General features: G+C 49.4%; 2 protein-coding genes across 3 annotated transcripts in view; both read right to left on the minus strand.

The window, feature by feature from the left end:
- LOC120383918 (butyrophilin subfamily 1 member A1-like) overlaps nucleotides 1–5,733 on the minus strand; it is a 62,880-nt gene extending 57,147 nt beyond the window's left edge. The window contains exons 1-3 of one of the 2 annotated variants that reach the window (XM_039502244.1): nucleotides 5,583–5,733; nucleotides 5,318–5,416; nucleotides 2,658–2,727 (exon numbers count right to left, since the gene is read on the minus strand). The gene's annotated coding sequence lies outside the window, so the exon portion shown is untranslated. The remainder of the gene's footprint in view (nucleotides 1–2,657; nucleotides 2,728–5,317; nucleotides 5,417–5,582) is intronic. The other variant, XM_039502245.1, reaches the window with a different exon arrangement.
- LOC120383937 (E3 ubiquitin-protein ligase TRIM39-like) overlaps nucleotides 1–20,961 on the minus strand; it is a 961,691-nt gene that overhangs the window by 767,236 nt on the left and 173,494 nt on the right. The gene's annotated exons all lie outside the window — the stretch shown is intronic.

The raw sequence follows: 20,961 nt of genomic DNA on the forward strand, positions 1-20,961 counted from the left end.
GTTGCTTTCCCAGCGGAAGGAGTGACTGACGACATTTACCCAGAACCACCCGCGACAATGATTTTTGCCGCATCAGGCACTGGGATCTCAACCCGGAAATTCCAAGGGGCGGGGGAGGCTGCGGGAACTATGGGATAGCTACGGAATAGCTACCCACAGTGCAATGCTCCAGAAATCGACGCTAGCCTCGGACCGTGGATGCACACCACCGATTTAATGTGTTTAGTGTGGCCGCGCACACTCGATTTTATACAATCTGTTTTGTTAAACCGGTTTATGTAAATTCGGAATAATCCCGTAGTGTAGACGTACCCTGTGAAATAAACGAAGGCCCAACAGCTCACTTCACCCAAATCACCAGACATTGTCCTTGTATCATTTTCCTGTGCTATTACTGACCAACTGTACCAGTGTCCCAGCAGTGAAAATAACACAACACCACTGGCCATCACGTACTGCCCCCAGCTAAAACCTCTCCAGCACATCAGTGATCTATAACGTATCCTGGAAAATGATCCCTCACTCACACAGACCTTGGGAGGCAGGCCAGTCCTCTCTTACAGACAGCTCCCCAACCTGAAGCAAATACTCACCGGCAACTACACGCCACACCACAGAAACACTAACCCAGGAACCAATCCCTGTAACAAACTGTGTTGCCTACTCTGTCCCCATATCTAGTCTAGCAACACCATCAGAGAACCCAACCACATGAGCCACATCTACTAATGTGATATATTCCATCATGTGACAGAAATGCCCCTCTGCCATGTACATTGGCCAAACAGGACAGTCTCTACATAAAAGAATAAAGTGGACACAAATTGAACATCAGGAATGGTAACATACAAAAGCCAGTAGGAGAACATTTCAATCTCCCTGGACATTCTATAACAGATTTAAAAGTAGTCATACTTGAACAAAAAAACCTTGAAAAACAGACTTCAAAGAGAAACTGAAGAACTAAAATTCATTTGTAAATTTAACACCATAAATTTGGGCTTGAATAGCGACTGGGAATGGCTGGCTCACTACAAAAGCAACTTTCCCGCTCTTGGTATTGACACCTCTGCATCAATTATTGGGAGTGGACTACATCCATCCTGATTGAAATGGCCCTGTCAACACTGGTTCTCCACTTGTGAGGTAACTCCCTTCTCTTCATGTATCAGTATAATAATGCTTGCATCTGTAATTTTCACTCCACACATCTGAAGAAGTGGCTTTTTTACCCTTGGAAGCTTATGCCCAAATAAATCTGTTAGTCTTCAAGGTGCCACCAGACTCCTCTTTTTTTGTGTGGATACTGACTAACACGGCTACCCCTTGATACCTGATTCAGTGTATAGCTTTTTAAATGCCTTTTGAAGATTCTGCAGCTCATTCTAGCGCTAGTTGGCGTATAAGGCCTATGCAGTGTGTATTAGAGAGATTAGAGTTACACTTTTCTCTGAGCAAAGCTTGTACTCCACTATGTCTTCCAGAGAAGTTTGCAGCTCCATCAAATGCACAAGCAGCCATCTGTTTGGGGTTCAATAGACAAGCATTTAACTCTTCTAAGTTGTGTGTTGTCAGAGATGCAGCCAACATAGGCAGCGAGTTATATGGGCCCGTGGTTCCCATGCTCCACCAATATTCCTGAAGGTGGGCCCAGATCCATCAATGTTTGGGCCCCAGGCCCCATGCTTTGGGGGTCCCAGTGCCATGGGTCAGCAATGTGGGGTGCTCTCACTTCGGGGGCAGCTCGGAGTCGCTGTGTGCTGAGGGGAGGCCCCAGCGCTGACCCGACTCACAGCCCATTGGCCAGGAACCCCAGCCAATGGGAGCTGCAGTGGGCGGTGCCAGAGCTGCCTGGCTGCGCCTCCACAGCAGGGAGTGGGAATGAGCAGCAGAAGTGTGTCACTGTCAGACAGACACAGCCAGTGAGCCAGGGGTGTTGTGGGGACAGATGGAGCCGGGGGCAGGGGAAAGGAGCAGCGATGGGCACCCTGGGGCTGGCATAAAATACACAGGACAGAGGGGGCTTCCTGAGGGGGCAATAGCAACACCCCCCTGCAGAGCAGACTTGGGCTGTGGTTGGCTCCATCCATCACTCCCCCCTCCGCCCCACATAGACCCACACAACCCTCAGCCTTCCCGAGAGACTCCAATGACCCTGTGCCCCTGTCACCCCTCTCCAGAGAGCCCCCCCCTTTGTGCCAAACAACGCCCCTCCCTTACTCCAGAGCTCCCTACAATCTCCCCCTTTGCCTTTGCCCCGACCCCAGCCCATGCTCCCAGTCTGTTGGCCAGCATGGCCAGTGGGAGCTGCACCTTTGGCGGTGCCTGCTTACAGATGCAGACCTGCCTGGCTCTGTCTCCACAGTACGGTGTGTGGGGGGGGGGGGGCGGGGAGCCACAGGTGAGCAAGCCCTGGTTATCATCATCACAGGCCCAGCAATTCTCTGGGTATTTAATTTCACTGAGGCAAGTAATTCAGTCTACTCTTCTTTTCCAGACAGTTTGTGGCTTCTCCTGTAAGAAAACTTACAATGTCTTTGCCAAGAAGTCCAGTTATAGTTTTTTCACTTGAGCAGTAGATTTTCTGATTGTTCATAAGCTCATTTATTTTGTTAACTCGGTTTCATAGGCAATTTAAAAAGTCACTTGAATTGTACCTGTTTTTTTCCATTGGTCCAAAATCACAAGGAAGACGTGCAGATTTTCATTTCTGTGGGCCAAACCACCCTGTGTAGAAATGTAAAGGTTGGATCCAGAAAAGCTCTGCAAGGGTAAGGGTCCCTCAGGAAATTGTCCTCAAGTCATTCATTCTTCTGGGCATTCCATTCTCTTGTTTCCTTCTATAGTGATAATGATCAGTGTTTCCACCCACAGGGGAGAGGCAGAAGACTGGGTCAGCCCTGCAGTGACTCTGCCTCTACCCTTGTTCTCTGTCTGCTCCCTCTACCAGGCCCTTTGGTCTCCCTAGGATTCCCCCTACCATTACTCTCTCTGGGTCTTCTCTCACTGGAGCTTCTCATGAAGTAAAGTCTGTCATTACAGGTTCTTATCTCTGTAATGTATTTAATTTTGGTTACAGAGTAGCAGCCGTGTTAGTCTGTATCCACAAAAAGAACAGGAGTACTTGTGGCACCTTAGAGACTAAGAAATTTATTTCAGCATGAGCTTTCGTGAGCTACAGCTCACTTCTTCGGATGCATAGAATGGAACACACAGACAGGAGATATTTATACATACAGAGAACATGAAAAGGTGGAAGTATGCATACCAACAGATGTATCAGAGGGGTAGCCGGGTTAGTCTGGATCTGTAAATGCATGCATCCGACGAAGTGGGTATTCACCCACGAAAGCTCATGCCCCAAAACGTCTGTTAGTCTATAAGGTACCACAGGACTCTTTGCTGCTTTAATTTTGCTGTATTTATTAAGTGTTAGTTAATGCACTATGGGAGTCCCCCTTCAGCCCTCTGTATAAGTTAATCCTGTTCTTTCCATATGTTTTGCCCATAGGGTTTTCTGCAGCCCTAGGGCAGCCACAATAACCCCTGTGCCTTTGCAATGGGTGAGGGAAGGGACCATGAGATCCCTATTTATGTGATTTGCAAGAAGTGTCATTACTCAAGGTACCAAATGTGTTTAAATGATATAAGTGCCTTGTAAAATCCCAAAGCAAGCTCATTTTCATTTCTCATATCATCTCATATACCTTATACACACATTTTTCATTAATTATATGAGTTGAAATTATTATTATTATTATTAGCTAGGTTACTGTTTGGATGGGGGGGTTCAGTGTGGCAGAATGTGTGCTATTTTATGGGTTGAATGCAGTGATGAGCTGCCAAAATCACAACAACGGGTTCCCTCCTCACCCCAGGAGGAATCATGCCCCCCCCACCTAGGGACCCCTGCCCCGTCCACCCCCTCCCTGTTCCCTACCCTCTGACACCCCCAACCCCTATCCACTCCCCCACCCCGAACTCCCCAGCCCTCTCTCCAACACCCCCTCCTGCCCCTTACTGCGCTGCCATAGCCCGGAGCCGGATCTGGCGCCGGGCCGCCAAGGCCGCCGCTGCACCCGGACCCCAACAGCGGGGTAAGTAGTGTTGGTGCCCGAGCCGGCTGCGGCGGCCGGGGAGGGCCGCGGGGCGGGCCAGGGCGCCGCGGGGTGGAGCCCGTGCCGGGCGGCCGGGGACGTACGCGGGGCCGGGCAGGGTCGCAGCCAGGAACGCTGGGCCTGGGGTGGGGTGCGCGCCGGGACCGGGTGGCTGGGGAGGGTCGGGCAGGGCCGGGGAATGCAGGGCCGGGGTGCTGCGGCCGGGACCGGGTGGCCGGGAGGGTCGGGGCTGGGCCGGGAGGGCCGGGGCGGGAAAGCGGGGCCGTGGGGTGCCGCGGCCGGGACCGGGTGGCCGGGGAGGGTCGGGGCCGGGCGGGTACCAGGGGCCGGGGGGGCCGTGGTCGGGGCCGGGGCTGGAGACCGGCGGGGGCACACGGCCCCTCCTGGTTTCCTACCTCAGCGTCGTCTTCCTGGGCCGGGGAAGCCTGCTTGCTTCTCAGCCCTCCCAGGCTTCCCGCGCGAAGAGCTGATTCACGGGAAGCAGGGGGGGAGGAGAAGCAAGGAGGAGCATTCATGGCAGGAGGTGGAGGCAGAGCTGAGGTGAGCTGGGGCCGGGCAGCAGGGAGCGTTTGTTAAATTTAGAAGCCCTTTTAGAACCAGTTTGTCCCACTGGGAACAACCGGTTCTAAAGGGGGCTTCTAAATTTAACAACCGGTTCGCGCGATCCAGTGCGAACCGGCTGCAGCTCACCCCTGGTTGAATGATTAAATGACATAATACCCCCCACCCCCATTGCCCCTCACTAAGTCTGGGGTGGGGGGCTGTAGGGAAGGCCTGGTCTCACTGAATAAAGTCTCCTGCTGCAGCAGCTCAGTAGGTTACATCAAAGAGAAGCTGCAGTGACTAGGCATTGGGATGCCTGTGCCTTTAAGAACCCAGCCCTGGGAAGCCCATGCTGAGAGGTTTTGTCTGTGAGAGGGGAAATAAAAAAAACCCCTCTGCTCCACCCACCCCTCTGCCCCTGCCTGTGCCGGGGTTTTACCCTCTGGCACCCCCTCACCCCTGGGCTTAACTCTGGCCCCTTCCACCCCCATCCCTGATTTTGCCCTTCAGCCCCTTCCTAACCCTGCTTTTAGCTGGTTCACCCCCCACGACCAGTCAATTTTCGCCCCCTGCTCAGACCCTGGCCACCCCCCTGCTCCGATTCGCCCCCTTTGCCCCTTTTTAACCCTTGTGAAAAGCCACAAGCAGAATCTTACCCGTAGTAAGGGCCAGGTGAAGGGCGCTGGCTTCAGCAGATGTTACTGAGCATGCTCAGTTTGTGTGCGACGGCAGAGCGCATCCTAAGCAGCAAATTCCTGCAGAGCGCAGGAAAAGCGGAAACATTTCACTTCACACGTTCGGATTTTTCCTTTTATCGCTAACAACAAACAGCCCCCGAGCCCGGCGCCCCCCAGCCTGGCGCCCAGGCAGTCGCCTCGGTTACCTGCCTCTAAATCCAGCCCTGGTCACCAGGTCACTTACCGAGGCCGCAGCCCCAGTTCCGCACACGGGTCACGGAGCCGGAGGGTTTGGACCGGATCCGTCAGCGTTACCGGTGTTACATCTGTAGCTGAATTGACGGGGCCGAGCCCCCCAGCCTGGGACTTATACCCGCTTCAAAAGTGAAAGTAACGGTCCGTGTCCCTGGCTGGTTGGGGCGGAGCAAATTCCTCTTAAAGTACCAGCGCCTCCCCCCCCCCCCCCAGCAGGGCCCGGAGCTGGGGGGAGGGGCCTGGCTGGGGCAGTTTGCCAGGTGAGCCAGTGCAGGGCTGTCACTGCCCCTGTAACGACAGAAACAGCTACCGCTCCAGATTCGCTACTTAGGCTGCACTGGCCAGACGGTTACGTTGTGCGGCAGAAACTGCAACTAGTAGCAAAACACAAGGGTTTCGCAATGTGTCGTTACACCGTTGGTGCAGAGTCACTTTCCTGCCTGGCCCCAGCCCTTTCCCCTGGGCCTCTCCCCAGAGGCGGCAGGTTTGGATAATTTTTGGTGGTGCTCAGAACGGGTGCAAGTCCCCCCCCACCCCCCACCCCCCCGCCTGCCTAAGGCTCTGGGAGGGAGTTTGGGTGCAGGCTCTGGGATGGGGTTGGGGTGCGGGAGGGGTCAGTGGGTCGGTGCTTAACTCGGGCAGCGCCAGCTCCTGAAAGCGACCCGCACACCCCTCTGGCAATGGCCCAGTGCTCAGGGTGGGGGCAACATGTGCCCCCCCCCACCCCTCAGAGGCCACAGGGATGTGCTGGCCACTTCCCAGAGAGGAGCAGGCAGGCAGGAAGCCACCTTAGGCTGTGTCTACACTGCCACTTTTGGCACTAAATCTTTAGTCGTTCAGGGGAGTAAAAAAACCACATCCCTGAGCGACAAAAGTTTTAGCACTGAAAAGTATAGGCAGCGCTTTATCACTGGGTGGTTATTTTTTATCGCCGGGAAAGCTCTGTCACGTGGGCAGTCCCACTGTGCTGCCGATGGTGGTGGCAGCAGCTGGGGGGCCCCAGGCCCTTTTAAATCACCCGGGGGCAGCAGGTGGGGCCGGAGGAGAGACCCAGCCCTGAACATTGGTGGAGCCAAGCCCACGGGCCCTGAATATTCATGGAGCCCGGGCACTACGGGCCCATACAACTCGCCACCCTGCTCCCCTCAGCTGCAGGCTCAGGAGCTGGTGTCGGCAGAGCCCGGGGCTGTCCCAGGGGGTGGTTCCAGCCATCACAGAAAGTCCCCCCAGCCCCGACCTCAGAGGGAGTTTTAATGGCCAAATCTGAATTTCAGTAACGTCTCTGGGGGGCTCAGGGCTGGTGCTGAAGGCAGCAGGGTCCCGTCACTGCTGTAATCAGCAGGAAGCTGGAGCGGAAGAGTCCCTGGGCACTGAGCCCAGATGTACCTGCTCACGGTGCTTCTGACACCTCAGAGGGGAAGGAGAAATGGAGCAGAGTCAGTGCCCATGGTGCAGCCTGGCCCCTGCCCTAGACGGGTCACTCTGCTCTCCCAGCCCCACAGGCTGCTCCCCCAGGGCGGTGGAGGTACTAAAGGGCTGTGCTAGGGGGAGCAGAGCCCCTTTCACACCAGCTGCTCTGCAGGGGTGGCCGGGCCCCCTGATCTGAGTCCCAGGGCTAGAATAGCCTTCTCCAGCCTCCCCTGGCTCCCCACCGGCCCCAGCTCCCATCTCTTTGCAGCCCCAGGGCCCCTGACCCTGCAGACACACCGGGCGGGCGGGACTCTCTGCACTGAGTTACCCTGGGAGCCCCCAGTGGCTATGGGGCCATCCCCTCCCTGCACTGGGCTCTGGGCACGTCTGACACAGTCTCACCTGCAGCAATTCAGGCACCGGCTGCTGACACTTCCCCCCCAGCTCCGTGATCAGGACATTGAGCCAGAAAATCTCCTTGCACAGGCGGGTGGGGTTTTCATCCCTCCTCCTCTCAATCTCCTGGTCCAGCTTTCTGAGCTGGGCCAGCAGGAGGCTCTTGCTCAGCCAGGACCTGGCGCATCCGCTTGCACTCGGACACCACCAGCTGCCTCTCCACTTCCGTCTGCCTCTGGGGTGCACAGAGAGACGCAGGGGCAGGACACAGCAGGGACACGGGGTGAGTGGGGGTCACGGGAATGGCACAAAGCCTTGTCCGGGCTGCACAGAGCGTTTCATTCAATATCTTTGCCAGCAGAACTGTATCTGCACTAGGGATTTTGCTCGTATAAAAATGTCACCAAAAATCACCAACCCCCAACCCCAGTCCCCATCACTGCACCAGCAACAGATTTAAGTGTAGCTCAGGGCTTGGCAAATGATGCTGCCCTAACCACCCAATGGCATTGCTGGAAACGTCTGACATTCAACCCCTGGGATCAGCACAAATCTCCCCTTGCTCCACCCTGACCCCTGCCACATCTGTGCGTGTTCAGCTGTGTTACTGGCCTCTCCCCCTGCCCCCAGTGCTAGAGAGGCAGAGCCAGAGGCTGCTCCCAGCTACTCTGGTGTGAACCCATTGACTTCACTGGGCAGCAGCCCAGCAGGCTCTCAAGTGCCAGGCACTTCAGGTGTCCCTTCCCCTCTGCCGCTGCTCCTGCCCTCCACCGTGGAGCTGCTCTCAGGAGCCTCCTCCTTTCTGTGCAGAGGGGGAGAGGCAGGCACTGATGTCAGGGTGTCTCCCTCCCCCCACCCTTGTACCCCAGCTCCCCAGAGTGGGGTGGGGGATCACAAGACAGGGCTCAGGACAGAGGAGCTTGCTGGCAGCTGCTGTTGGGTCTGAACATGGGGATCTACTTAAAAGGGCAATGTACTTAAGTGGAGTCAGTGTATTTAAAGGGGCAATGTGCAGTTCTCTATCTCTCTCACACACACACAGTGTCTTTCACACTCACCTCCCAACACAAACTTGTATTATTGTTGTTGTTACTTCTTGATACTTCTTTCAAAGTGTGTTATTTTAGTTTTTTGACCAGTCTATGCATTTCATAATTTTTATTTATCTTATGCTTAAATGTAATTCTTTGCGTAGTGAGTTCTAAAATGCCTAACCTGGCCTGGCTGGACTAATTATCCCTATGGTAACTTTTTTAAAATATACATATTATATCTAGGTTTTTGGTTTCTACCGGTGGCCCACATCTGCACATTACCTCAATATGGTGCACATAAGAAAATTCATTCTGCACATGGATGGAAAAAGTTATAGGGAACATTGACCCCAACCCCAATGACATCAGTGTTGTCACTCCTGATTTACACCAGGTACCTCAGAGCAGAGTCTGCTCCACATGGTTTAAAATGACCCTGAAGTGTCATCCTGCATTGATCCTGAAAACCCTTTAACCTTCTGAATGACCCAGAGACCAACCTGCGCAGACACCCCCCTGCTGCTGTTGTTGACACCCCGGTGCAAACCTGCTGGACAAGGCAGGGGCACTTCCCAGGACCCTCTCAATCTCCTTGTCCCCCTTGGATTTCAGTCCCAGGGGCTCTTCTCTCTCCTTGGTTCAGAATTTGCTCCTGCATACAGAGACAATGGCTCTAGGCCTTCTAGGGGCTGCATTGGGTACATTGCTTTGTGCCCAGCGATAACTTCATCACTCAGCAGAGTAAGGCTGTAGGAGCAGGTCCCCCTTCTCCAAACCACTGAAAAATTGACCCAGCTCCAAGGTAACTGTGGGCAAAGCTGCTGGGCCTGTCCCAGGCCCTTCTCTGCACCATCATCTCCAGGAACGTGGGTGTGTCTGTCACAGTCTGGTGCTTTTGAACAGCTCTGGAATAGTCCCTGGGAGGACCCCTTTAGTGTGGCAGCCCCCTTAGGGTCACAGTCTTTCACTTGGCTTCTCCACCTCCTGGGTCCGAACCTAAGAGCGTTCAGCACCCCTGCCTCACGCAGTGAGCTGCCTTTGGCAAGTCCACCTAGGCTGGACGCCAGAGGGAGACTTGTACCCCCAAAGGGAGCCATGCACCCCAATTCCTTACTCTTATGCTGTAAAAGCAGAAGGGTTTATTAGATGTCTGGAACACAGCGCAGACAGTGCTTAAGTTAACACAGACAATGGAAAGGTGCAGCATGGTCCATCTGGGTCAGTCCCAGAGCCCTCTGACCCCTCTGTAATCCCAGTTTAGAAGCTTCTCTCCTGCCTCCAGCAGCCCACATTTAACAACCCCACCTGGCTCCACCCCATTCCAGCTGGTCACACCCAGCTTTCTTCCTAAGGAATGTCCAAATGTCCAGGCAACTGGAGTGGACATTGTCTTCTGGGACTGTCCATGGGCATGGGGCCCCAGGCAGCTAGGAGTCGGTCTGGGCTGTATCTTTGGGTCTCTGCAAAAAGAAACCACCCTTGGCCCCCCCCCCCCCTTTCCCGTCTCCAGGCCAGAAAGCTGCAGCCTGGCTTGGGAGGGGCAGCAGCAGCAGCAGCCTGCTCCCTGCCCAGGCTCAGCTCCTGGGCACAGGAGCCCCTCTGAGCATGCCGGAGGGAATGGGGGCGGCTCTGGCTCACATGGCCACTGTCCCCAGAAGCTGAGCTTGGGCAGGGGGCAGCCTGCTGCTCTTCTCGCAGTCAGCCTGGATCCTGCACTGGACCGGGCAGCAGCGTGGCTAGAAGCAGCTCTGGCCCTGCCCCTTCCTCTCCCCTCCTGGGCCCGTGTAGTGTAAGAAACTGCTCAGACCTCATTCCTTTCTGTGAGATAGTCACTTAAAATGTCACTTATTTCAGTTTACCAAATTGCAAAGCTAATTCTGTCTATGAAATAGCTGCAGAGTTTTCTCCTTGCTTCTCCTTGCACTGTTTAAAAGAAATCTTTGTGTTCCCACAATATCATGTGCTTCCTTCTTGCAACCTTTGCCAAGATGGAAAGCAAAAATAATGCTGTAACTGGATAAATTGGAGTCGTTTCACTGGCTGTGTAAGGAGATTAGAGTCTTCTCCAAAGGAAACAGCTACAGCCCTGCTGAGCTGTAGGGTCTGTCCCAGCAGACTCAAGCAATCAGGTGTCCCAAGTGATCTGAATCCAGAATGATACTGAAGAGTGTTCTTCCTGCTTTTCTGTCCACTGTAATAAATTGAATGGCCAACAAACTAACGAACCGAGGCAGAGACAGCACAGCCGCTTCTGGCACCTGGAACCCACCCAGCTCTGTCTGCTGCTGGCTTGTGCGCTGCCTGCAATGGGGGCTGCTGAGCTTAGTTATCCTGAGTGGTGTGGAAATGGGTCCTACCGCGGTGGAAGAAATAAAGCAGCCCCTAGAAAACATCAGCAGAGGATTGCAGAGAACGGCCATGGGTCTGGGTGTCTTGGGCCGCCTGGGTGCTGGAGTCTGCAGGCTTGGCAGGGCCCCCTGCAGCACAGCCGGGCTGTGGCTGTTTCTTTAAGAGAAAACGCCAACCTGCTCACGTGACCGCCAGTGTGACTTTGGGCTTGGCTACACTTACAAATTTGCAGCGCTGCAGCAGGGTGTGAAAACACACCCTCTGCAGCACTGCAAATTGCGGCGCTACAAAGCGCCAGTGTGGTCAAAGCCCCAGCGCTGGGAGCCGTGCTCCCAGCGCTGTCCGTTATTCCCCACAGGGAGGTGGAGTACGGACAGCGCTGGGAGAGTTTTCTCCCAGCGCTGGCGCTTTGACTACACTTAGCACTTCAAAGCGCTGCCGCGGCAGCGCTTTGAAATACAAGTGTAGCCACAGTCTTTACTTTCGCTTTCCATCCCGGGCAGCGCTGCGAGAGGGGAGCTCGGGTCTCTGCTTGGGACACAACGATTCCTTCCAAAGGGCGAGGGAAAGCTGGGAAAACTGCAGCGATCTGCTAGCCCGGGAATTAGCCCTGCAACGGGATAAACTGAAAGTCACAATGTAAATCATCGCAACAAAACGGGTGGAGTTTGATCACACCTTGAGATTGTAAAAACTTCTCCCAAGGACCAATCAGGTAGGTTAATTTTGCTTCAAATTATATCTTTATATATATCCTTATATCCCCCATGGATACCGCTTATTGCTCCGCCAGATTGTAAATAACACAACGATTCAATAATCCTGTGTCATTTGTTTTACTCGTTATGGAAACACAAGCAGGGGTGGCTCTAGCCATTTCGCCGCCCCAAGCACGGCGGCACGCTGCGGGGGGCGCTCTGCCAGTTGCCAGTCCCACGGCTCCGGTGGACCTCCCACAGACGTGCCTGCAGATGCTCCACCGAAGCCGCGGTGCTCCCGGCGACCATCAGAGCGCACCTCACAGCATGGAGGCTATCCAGTTTATTGCACTGACTGTCGCATGTATGATTACCTGCCCTGTGGGCGGGTGGCGTATGTGTGCAGTCGGTGCAAGGAGCTCCTGGCCCTCAGAGACCATGTACGTGCTTTGGAGGCCAGGGTGGCGGAACTGGAGGAGCTGAGAGAGGCAGAGAGGTATGTTGATGAGGCTTTCCGGGACACTGTAGAATTGTCCCACCTCCGCTTAGACAGCTCCTGTGCTGTTGAGGAGGAAGAAGGGCCCAGGGAAGTAGAGCAGTCGATGGGAGCAGAGGGAAACCTTCCCGTAGTTGGGACCCTCCTTCCAGATGGTGCTGGGGTTGCCTCTCGCACTGAGGTTGCCTCTCCGGGGGAGGGAACTCCAGTTTCTAGGAAAAGGCAGGTGTTAGTAATGGGAGATTCGATTATTAGAAATGTAGACACCTGGGTCTGTGATGACCGGGAGAACCGTATGGTGACTTGCCTGCCTGGTGCAAAGGTTGCGGATCTCTCGAGGCATCTAGATAGACTTATGTGTAGTGCTGGGGAGGAGCCGGTGGTCGTGGTACATGTAGGTACCAATGACATAGGGAAGGGTAGGAGAGATGTCCTGGAAGCCAAATTTAGGCTGCTAGGGAAGAGACTGAAATCCAGGACCTCTATGGTGGCATTTTCAGAAATGCTCCCAGTTCCACGCGCAGGGCCGGGTAGGCAGGCAGAGCTTCAGAGTCTCAATGCGTGGATGAGACGATGGTGTAGAGAGGAGGGGTTCACATTCATTAGGAACTGGGGAAACTTCTGGGATGGGGGGAGCCTATACAGGAGAGATGGGCTCCACCTAAACCAAAGTGGAACCAGACTGCTGGCACTAAACATTAAAAAGGTTGTAGAGCAGTTTTTAAACTAGGAGATGGGGGAAAGCCGACTGCCGCAGAGGAGCGTGTGGATCGGACACAGACTTCTCTTAGGGGAGAGTCTGATGATAGAGAATCTCCAGGTTATAGTCAGGAGCAGAGGAATGAGAAGTATAATGTAAGGGCCGGATCAGATGATAAACAGTCACATAAAAAAGAATCTGGCACATCAGAAAAAGGCAGGCTAATATACAGGTACAAGTTTTTAAAGTGCTTGTACACAAATGCCAGAAGTCTAAATAATAAGATGGGTGAACTAGAGTGCCTTGTGATAAAGGAGGATATAGATATAATAGGCATCACAGAAACCTGGTGGACTGAGAGCAATCAATGGGACACAATCATTCCGGGGTACAAAATATATCGGAAGGACAGGACAGGCCATGCAGGGGGAGTGGCACTATATGTTAAAGAAAGTGTAGATTCAAATGAAGTAAAAATCTTAAGCGAATCCACAGGTTCCATAGAGTCTCTATGGATAGAAATTTCATGCTCTAGTAAAAATATAACAGTAGGGATCTATTATCGACCACCTGACCAGGACAGTAATAGTGATGATGAAATGCTAAGGGAAATTAGAGAGGCTATCAAAATTAAGAACCCAATAATAGTGGGGGATTTCAATTATCCCCATATTGACTGGGAACATTTCACTTCAGGACGAAATGCAGAGATAAAATTTCTCGATACTTTAAATGACTGCTTCATGGAGCAGCTGGTACGGGAACCCACAAGGGGAGAGGCGACTCTAGATTTAATCCTGAGTGGAGCGCAGGAGCTGGTCCAAGAGGTAACTATAGCAGGACCGCTTGGAAATAGTGACCATAATACAATAGCATTCAACATCCCTGTGGTGGGAAGAACATCTCAACTGCCCAACACTGTGGCCTTTAATTTCAAAAGGGGGAACTATACAAAAATGAGGGGGTTAGTTAGACAAAAGTTACAACGTACAGTGACTATAGTGAAAGCCCTGCCTGTTGCGTGGGACATTTTAAAGACACCATAATAGAGGCCCAACTTCAATGTATACCCCAAATTAAGAAAAACAGTAAAAGAACTAAAAAAGAGCCACCGTGGCTTAACAACCATGTAAAAGAAGCAGTGAGAGATAAAAAGACTTCCTTTAAAAAATGGAAGTCAAATCCTAGTGAGGCAAATAGAAAGGAGCACAGACATTGCCAACTTAAGTGCAAGAGTGTAATAAGAAAAGCCAAAGAGGAGTTTGAAGAACGGCTAGCCAAAAACTCCAAAGGTAATAACAAAATGTTTTTTAAGTACATCAGAAGCAGGAAGCCTGCTAAACAACCAGTGGGGCCCCTTGACGATGAAAATACAAGAGGAGCGCTTAAAGATGATAAAGTCATTGCGGAGAAACTAAATGGATTCTTTGCTTCAGTCTTCACGGCTGAGGATGTTAGGGTGATTCCCAAACCTGAGCTGGCTTTTGTTGGTGACAAATCTGAAGAACTGTCACAGATTGAAGTGTCACTAGAGGAGGTTTTGGAATTAATTGATAAACTCAACATTAACAAGTCACCGGGACCAGATGGCATTCACCCAAGAGTTCTGAAAGAACTCAAATGTGAAGTTGTGGAACTATTAACTAAGGTTTGTAACCTGTCCTTTAAATCGGCTTCGGTACCCAATGACTGGAAGTTAGCTAATGTAACGCCAATATTTAAAAAGGGCTCTAGGGGTGATCCCGGCAATTACAGACCGGTAAGTCTAACGTCGGTACCGGGCAAATTAGTTGAAACAATAGTAAAGAATAAAATTGTCAGATACATAGAAAAACATAAACTCTTGAGCAATAGTCAACATGGTTTCTGTAAAGGGAAATCGTGTCTTACTAATCTATTAGAGTTCTTTGAAGGGGTCAACAAACATGTGGACAAGGGGGATCCGGTGGACATAGTGTACTTAGATTTCCAGAAAGCCTTTGACAAGGTCCCTCACCAAAGGCTCTTACGTAAATTAAGCTGTCATGGGATAAAAGGTAAGGTCCTTTCATGGATTGAGAACTGGTTAAAGGACAGGGAACAAAGGGTAGGAATTAATGGTAAATTCTCAGAATGGAGAGGGGTGACTAGTGGTGTTCCCCAAGGGTCAGTCCTGGGACCAATCCTATTCAATTTATTCATAAATGATCTGGAGAAAGGGGTAAACAGTGATGTGGCAAAGTTTGCAGATGATACTAAACTACTCAAGATAGTTAAGACCAAAGCAGATTGTGAAGAACTTCAAAAAGATCTCACAAAACTAAGTGATTGGGCAACAAAATGGCAAATGAAATTTAATGTGGATAAATGTAAAGTAACGCACATTGGAAAAAATAACCCCAACTATACATACAACATGATGGGGGCTAATTTAACTACAACGAGTCAGGAAAAAGATCTTGGAGTTATCGTGGATAGTTCTCTAAAGATGTCCACGCAGTGTGCAGAGGTGGTCAAAAAAGCAAACAGGATGTTAGGAATCATTAAAAAGGGGATAGAGAATAAGACTGAGAATATATTATTGCCCTTATATAAGTCCATGGTACGCCCACATCTCGAATACTGTGTACAGATGTGGTCTCCTCACCTCAAAAAAGATATTCTAGCACTAGAAAAGGTTCAGAAAAGAGCAACTAAAATGATTAGGGGTTTAGAGAGGGTCCCATATGAGGAAAGATTAAAGATTCTAGGACTCTTCAGTTTGGAAAAGAGAAGACTAAGGGGGGACATGATAGAGGTATATAAAATCATGAGTGATGTTGAGAAAGTGGATAAGGAAAAGTTATTTACTTATTCCCATAATACAAGAACTAGGGGTCACCAAATGAAATTAATAGGCAGCAGGTTTAAAACAAATAAAAGGAAGTTCTTCTTCACGCAGCGCACAGTCAACTTGTGGAACTCCTTACCTGAGGAGGTTGTGAAGGCTAGGACTATAACAATGTTTAAAAGGGGACTGGATAAATTCATGGTGGCTAAGTCCATAAATGGCTATTAGCCAGGATGGGTAAGAATGGTGTCCCTAGCCTCTGTTCGTCAGAGGATGGAGATGGATGGCAGGAGAGAGATCACTTGATCATTGCCTGTTAGGTTCACTCCCTCAGGGGCACCTGGCATTGGCCACTGTCGGTAGACAGATACTGGGCTAGATGGACCTTTGGTCTGACCCGGTACGGCCTTTCTTATGTTCTTATGTTCTTATGTTTATGTCACCCCAAGCACGAGCTTGGCATGCTGGGGCCTGGAGCCGCCCCTGATTACAAGGACAGTCCCAATGATTTACATTCCAGTGGTTTTCAGAATATTGTCCTAGCAGCGTAACTCGAGATTTGTGCGGCATGTTGCATTAGTCAGCTGTTTCTCTTGTGGGTGTTTCATTCAAGAACACTGGGCCCTATCTTGTTCTCAGTGACGTCCCAGGGAGATTTGTAACAAATAACTTCCTGTATTGAGAATACTGGGCGAGATTTACTGTGCCACTCCAGGCGGTTCTGTCTTTTTGCCTGTTAACACTACAGCTTTCTACCTGTGACTGTGGGGCTGAATCCTTTTGTTTTTGATCCTTTCAAGGGGAAAAGGGGGAAATTATTTCCACAGTCAAAACAGAAAATTGCATCTTGTTCTCCTGAAATGAGGGGGAATTAAGCATGTGCCTAAAGCAGATCATGAGCTCAAGTGTACTGCTGAATAGGGATTTCCTGACATATTTGTTCATTGGTTGACAGATCATCTCCTACTGCGTGAGGGGAGATTTCCTGAGGAAATCTATAGGACTAAACGTAGTATAAAAATTAATTTAAAACACATTTACAACAATAATTCACTTTTGTTTTAAAATTTTATAGATGTTTTCATTGTTAATCAAATATTTTTTAAACAAAATTATTTTTTTCCAACCATTCTTATTCTTCTTTTAGCAAGAATAGGGGAGGGATCAATAAAATGTTTTGATTTGATTTGTTTAGAATTCCTATTTTGAATCAGTTTGAAATATATTCTCATTTAACATCATTTCATTGAAAAATTAGAAACATTCCAATAATAGGAAAATTCATTTTTAATGTTTTTTTCTAAAAGTCATTTTCTAATGAAAAAAATCATTTTGTGTAAACATTTATGAACCGTGGCCACTGGGAGCTGCAGGCAGCCATGTAAACAAACAAACAGCCTGGCTGCCCGCCAGTGGATTACCCTGACGGGCCATGTGTGGTCCACAGGTTGCCCACTGCTGGTCTAACCTGTTCTTAAAAATCTTCAGTGATGGAGATTCCATAACCTACCTTGGCAATTTATTCCAGTGCTTAACCACCCTGACAGTCAGGAAGTTTTTCCTAACATCCAACCTAAACAGCCCTTGCTGCAATTTAAGCCCACTGCTGCTTGGATAATTCTTCTCCCTCCTCCTTGTAACAACCTTTTATGTACTTGAAAACCTGTTATATCCCCTCTCAGACTTCTTTTTTCCAGACTAAACAAACCCAGTTTTTACAATCTTCTTCACAGGTCATGTTTTCTAGACCTTTAATCATTTTTGTTGCTCTTCTCTGGACTTTCTCCTATTTGTCCACATCCTTCCTGAAATGTAGCACCCAGAACTGGACACAATACTCCAGTTGAGGCCTAATCAGCGTGTAGTAGAGCAGAAGAATTACTTCTTGTGTCTTGTTTACAACACTCCTGCTAATACAGCCCAGAATGATGTTTGCTTTTTTTGGAATGGTGTTAAACTGTTGACTCATGTTTAGCTTGTGATCCACAATGACCCCCAGATCCCTTTCTACAGTACTTCTTCCTAGGCAGTCATTTCCCATTTTGTATGTGTGCAACTGATTGTTCCTTCCTAAATGGAGTATTTCTCCAGATCATATTGAATTTTAATCCTACCCTCCAAAGCACTTGCAACCTCTCCCAGCTTGGTATCATCCACAAACTTTATAAGTGTACTCTCTATGCCATTATCTAAATCATTGATGAAGATATTGAACAGAACTGAACCCAGAACTGATCCCTGTGGGACCCCACTCGTTATGCCCTTCCAGCTTGACTGTGAACCACTGATAACTACTCTCTGGGAACAGTTTTCTAACCAGTTTTCACCCACCTTATAGTAGCTCCATCTAGGTTGCATTTCCCTAGTTTGTTTGTGAGAAGGTCATGCAAGATGGTATCAAAAGCAGGGGCGGCTCCAGGCACCAGCACGCCAAGCGCGTGCCTGGGACGGCAAGCCACGGGGGGCACTCTGCCGGTCGCCGTGAGGGCGGCAGGCAGGCTGCCTTCGGCGGCATGCCTGCGGAGGGTCCACTGGTTCCGCAGCTTTGGCAGACCTCCCGCAGGTGTGCTGCCGAATCCGTGGGACCAGGGACCTCCCACAGGCAAGCCACCGAAGGTAGCCTGCCTGCCGTGCTTGGGGCGGCAAAATACCTAGAGCCGCCCCCGATCAAAAGCTTTAGTAAAGTCAAGATATACCATATCAACCACTTCTCCCTATTCACAAGGCTTGTTACTCTGTCAAAGAAAGATATCAGTTTGGTTTGACATGATTTGTTTTTGACACATCCATGCTGACTGTTACTTACCACCTTACTATTGTCGGAGAAAAACTCAGTTCTCGCTTTTTTGTTTGGGTGCAGCAGAGTCAGATATTTTATTCTGTTTAGCAGCTACAACAGGGAGAGAGTGCACTAGGACATAGGGTCTCCCCTTCCTAGACAGGTCTCTCAACAGGTAAACAATTACAGCCAGCATTTATACTTTTGTTACAGACAATAATAAGCAACAGCTGCATTTTGTTTATACATAGGTCATCCTGATATCTTGTTTCTCTCACTTCTAAAAAGACGCCTTTCTACATATTTTATCAGCGCAAGGTCGCAACAACTTCTCACACAGTTCTTTTCCACTCACCTCACACAATCCTCGCTTCTACAAATCTCGCGTTAGTAGGGTTACAGCTAGCCTGACTCTTGCTAACAGTGACTGTCATGCATTAAGATCCCCTACAAACCCCTGTCAGTTCTTTCTGTACTTCCACACTCCCCCCTTTTGTACTTCTAGTACAACAAATATTTTCAAATCTCTATTTGCATTAAGCCATGGATTTCAGATTCTACATCAGCTGTTTCAACCTTAGGGGTTTTGATTGGATGTAATGACAATGCATGATTAGCATGGACATGAAAGGTATTATTTTTAGTACATCCTTTACTACAACAACAACATAATCCTAAGATAACTAATAACAATATAAGCAATAACATTCCCATAGCAATAATATGATGGGGTTGTTGTACAGTTTTAGTCACAAAGCACAATACATCATACTTAGTACATAAAACAGACACTCTATAAGCTGTATGAAAGGCATACTTTTCAACTTGATATATATTTTGAAACATGAATTTGCCCTTGTATTTCAGAGATTCTTTGAACCTCTGGTAACAATGAAAGCAAATTTTGAAATCGATCAGGTACTAAACTGGTCCAATTAAAGAGTATCTGAAAAATAAGGCTACTTACAAAATTCTATCTGCAGGCCAGTAAACAATATGATTGCCTGCAGTGATGATGAGATTAAAATGTATATCTTGCAATGTGGTGGTTTTAACATACACACAGCTATCATTAGCTTGAAAAAGTAGGTGTCCTGTCAGGATAGTTCCTTGTCCTCTACCCTCCCAGCAAACGTTATCATGAACAGTGACAACTTCCCCTGGCTTCAGTTTATGGATACAGGGAAGCTGTAGGGGTTCTAACAGCCAAAATGTCCATTGACTCCCTATTCCTATCCAAAATGTCAGGTGTAATTCTAGGGGCACTGACTATAAATCAGTTAGGTATACCAGGTGGTCTAATCTCCCAGATGTCACGGTGAATAATCTAGTCCCACATGCATCCTCCCCATGGACCCAGCAAGATTCGGTATGTGGGAGCTCACACCCCCCTAACCGGTCCAAATGCTTGGAAGGAGCACTGTGAATGTCCACACTTCCACCTAGAAAGTGTCCAGTATGTCTCCAAGGCCACAGATCAGATGGTACTCCTGATGTGTCTGTAAGGGCAGTGGGCCAAGTCTAGTGCTCAAGATCATTCTGAATGGCCATCAGCTGGTCATTCAGGAAATCCTGAATTTCTAAACATACTAGATCCCACTGCAATGCCTTCCCAGCCTCAATGATATTCAACATCATCTCTGTCAGCAACTTCTGGGTCATAGAACTAAGGGTGGAAATGACATGTAACTCACCAACTCCAGCCTGTACTTGGGTTAGCTGAGCTCCAGAAATAAGGCTAGTGGCCTTTTCTAGTTGGCCCAATTTCTCATCATGTTCTTGGCTTTTAAGAATATTCTAAACGGCTGCTGCACTATTGGCCCATCCTATAGGGATCCGGTCAGGTCCCTCTTCTTCCAGAGGAAATAACCCAGGCCCTCTGTTGTGCTAATCTAATGGCAGCCCCTTGTGAGCAATTTGGGTATGTAGAGGTGATCTGGAAACTGGATAAGGGCAATGTAAATTTGACATTCCCTAGTGTTGTATTAATCACAGTCCATTGATATCCTAATACATCTCTCTTTGGTGTAGTGCTACATCACATCTGTTATTTAACTATTCTCTGGTACTTTCAAAAGGCATTAACAATAATAGCATAGGAGGGGGTGTATTACAGGGGTAATAGTGTAATGGAGGAGATGGCAAGGGCAACAAGGTGCCTTTGGTATTTGTCATTTAAAATCCAATTAGGGAGGGCAATACATGCTGAAGGATTTATCCAAAACACAGTGCGAAGCCTGTAGAATAAACCCCAAAATCCAATCAATACCACATTCCCAAGCATGGGTCCCACAAATTTCTTCCTGCCAATGTATAATTCTTTGTTTCTTCACCAGGATCAGTTCTTAATGTCCTTTCTAGTCAGGAATTCCTGGGCTTTGGCAATTTCAGTGGAGTGAGTGTTCCTTCTTCTTTCCTGAAACAGTCGTGGTTCAGCATCCTACAAGGGAGAGGTTACCAGCACATCACCCTGTAATGGTTTTGATTCTTCTAGAAAAATCCAAAGGCACAGTAGGTCTGTCAGTGGACAAGGGAGAGGTTACCAGCACTTCACCTTGTCCTTTTTCCCTGCTGTCCAGAAGGCACAGAAGGAGAAATAGGCTAATCATCAGTAGGAGAATCCTCCCGAGGTGGAGGGGTCTTTTTTTCCTTGAGAATCATGGGTCCAGGCAGTCAGTCTTTGGCACTTCACAGCGG

This window comes from Mauremys reevesii, linkage group 15 (assembly GCF_016161935.1).
Source record: "Mauremys reevesii isolate NIE-2019 linkage group 15, ASM1616193v1, whole genome shotgun sequence".
In the NCBI taxonomy this organism is placed as follows: domain Eukaryota; kingdom Metazoa; phylum Chordata; order Testudines; family Geoemydidae; genus Mauremys; species Mauremys reevesii.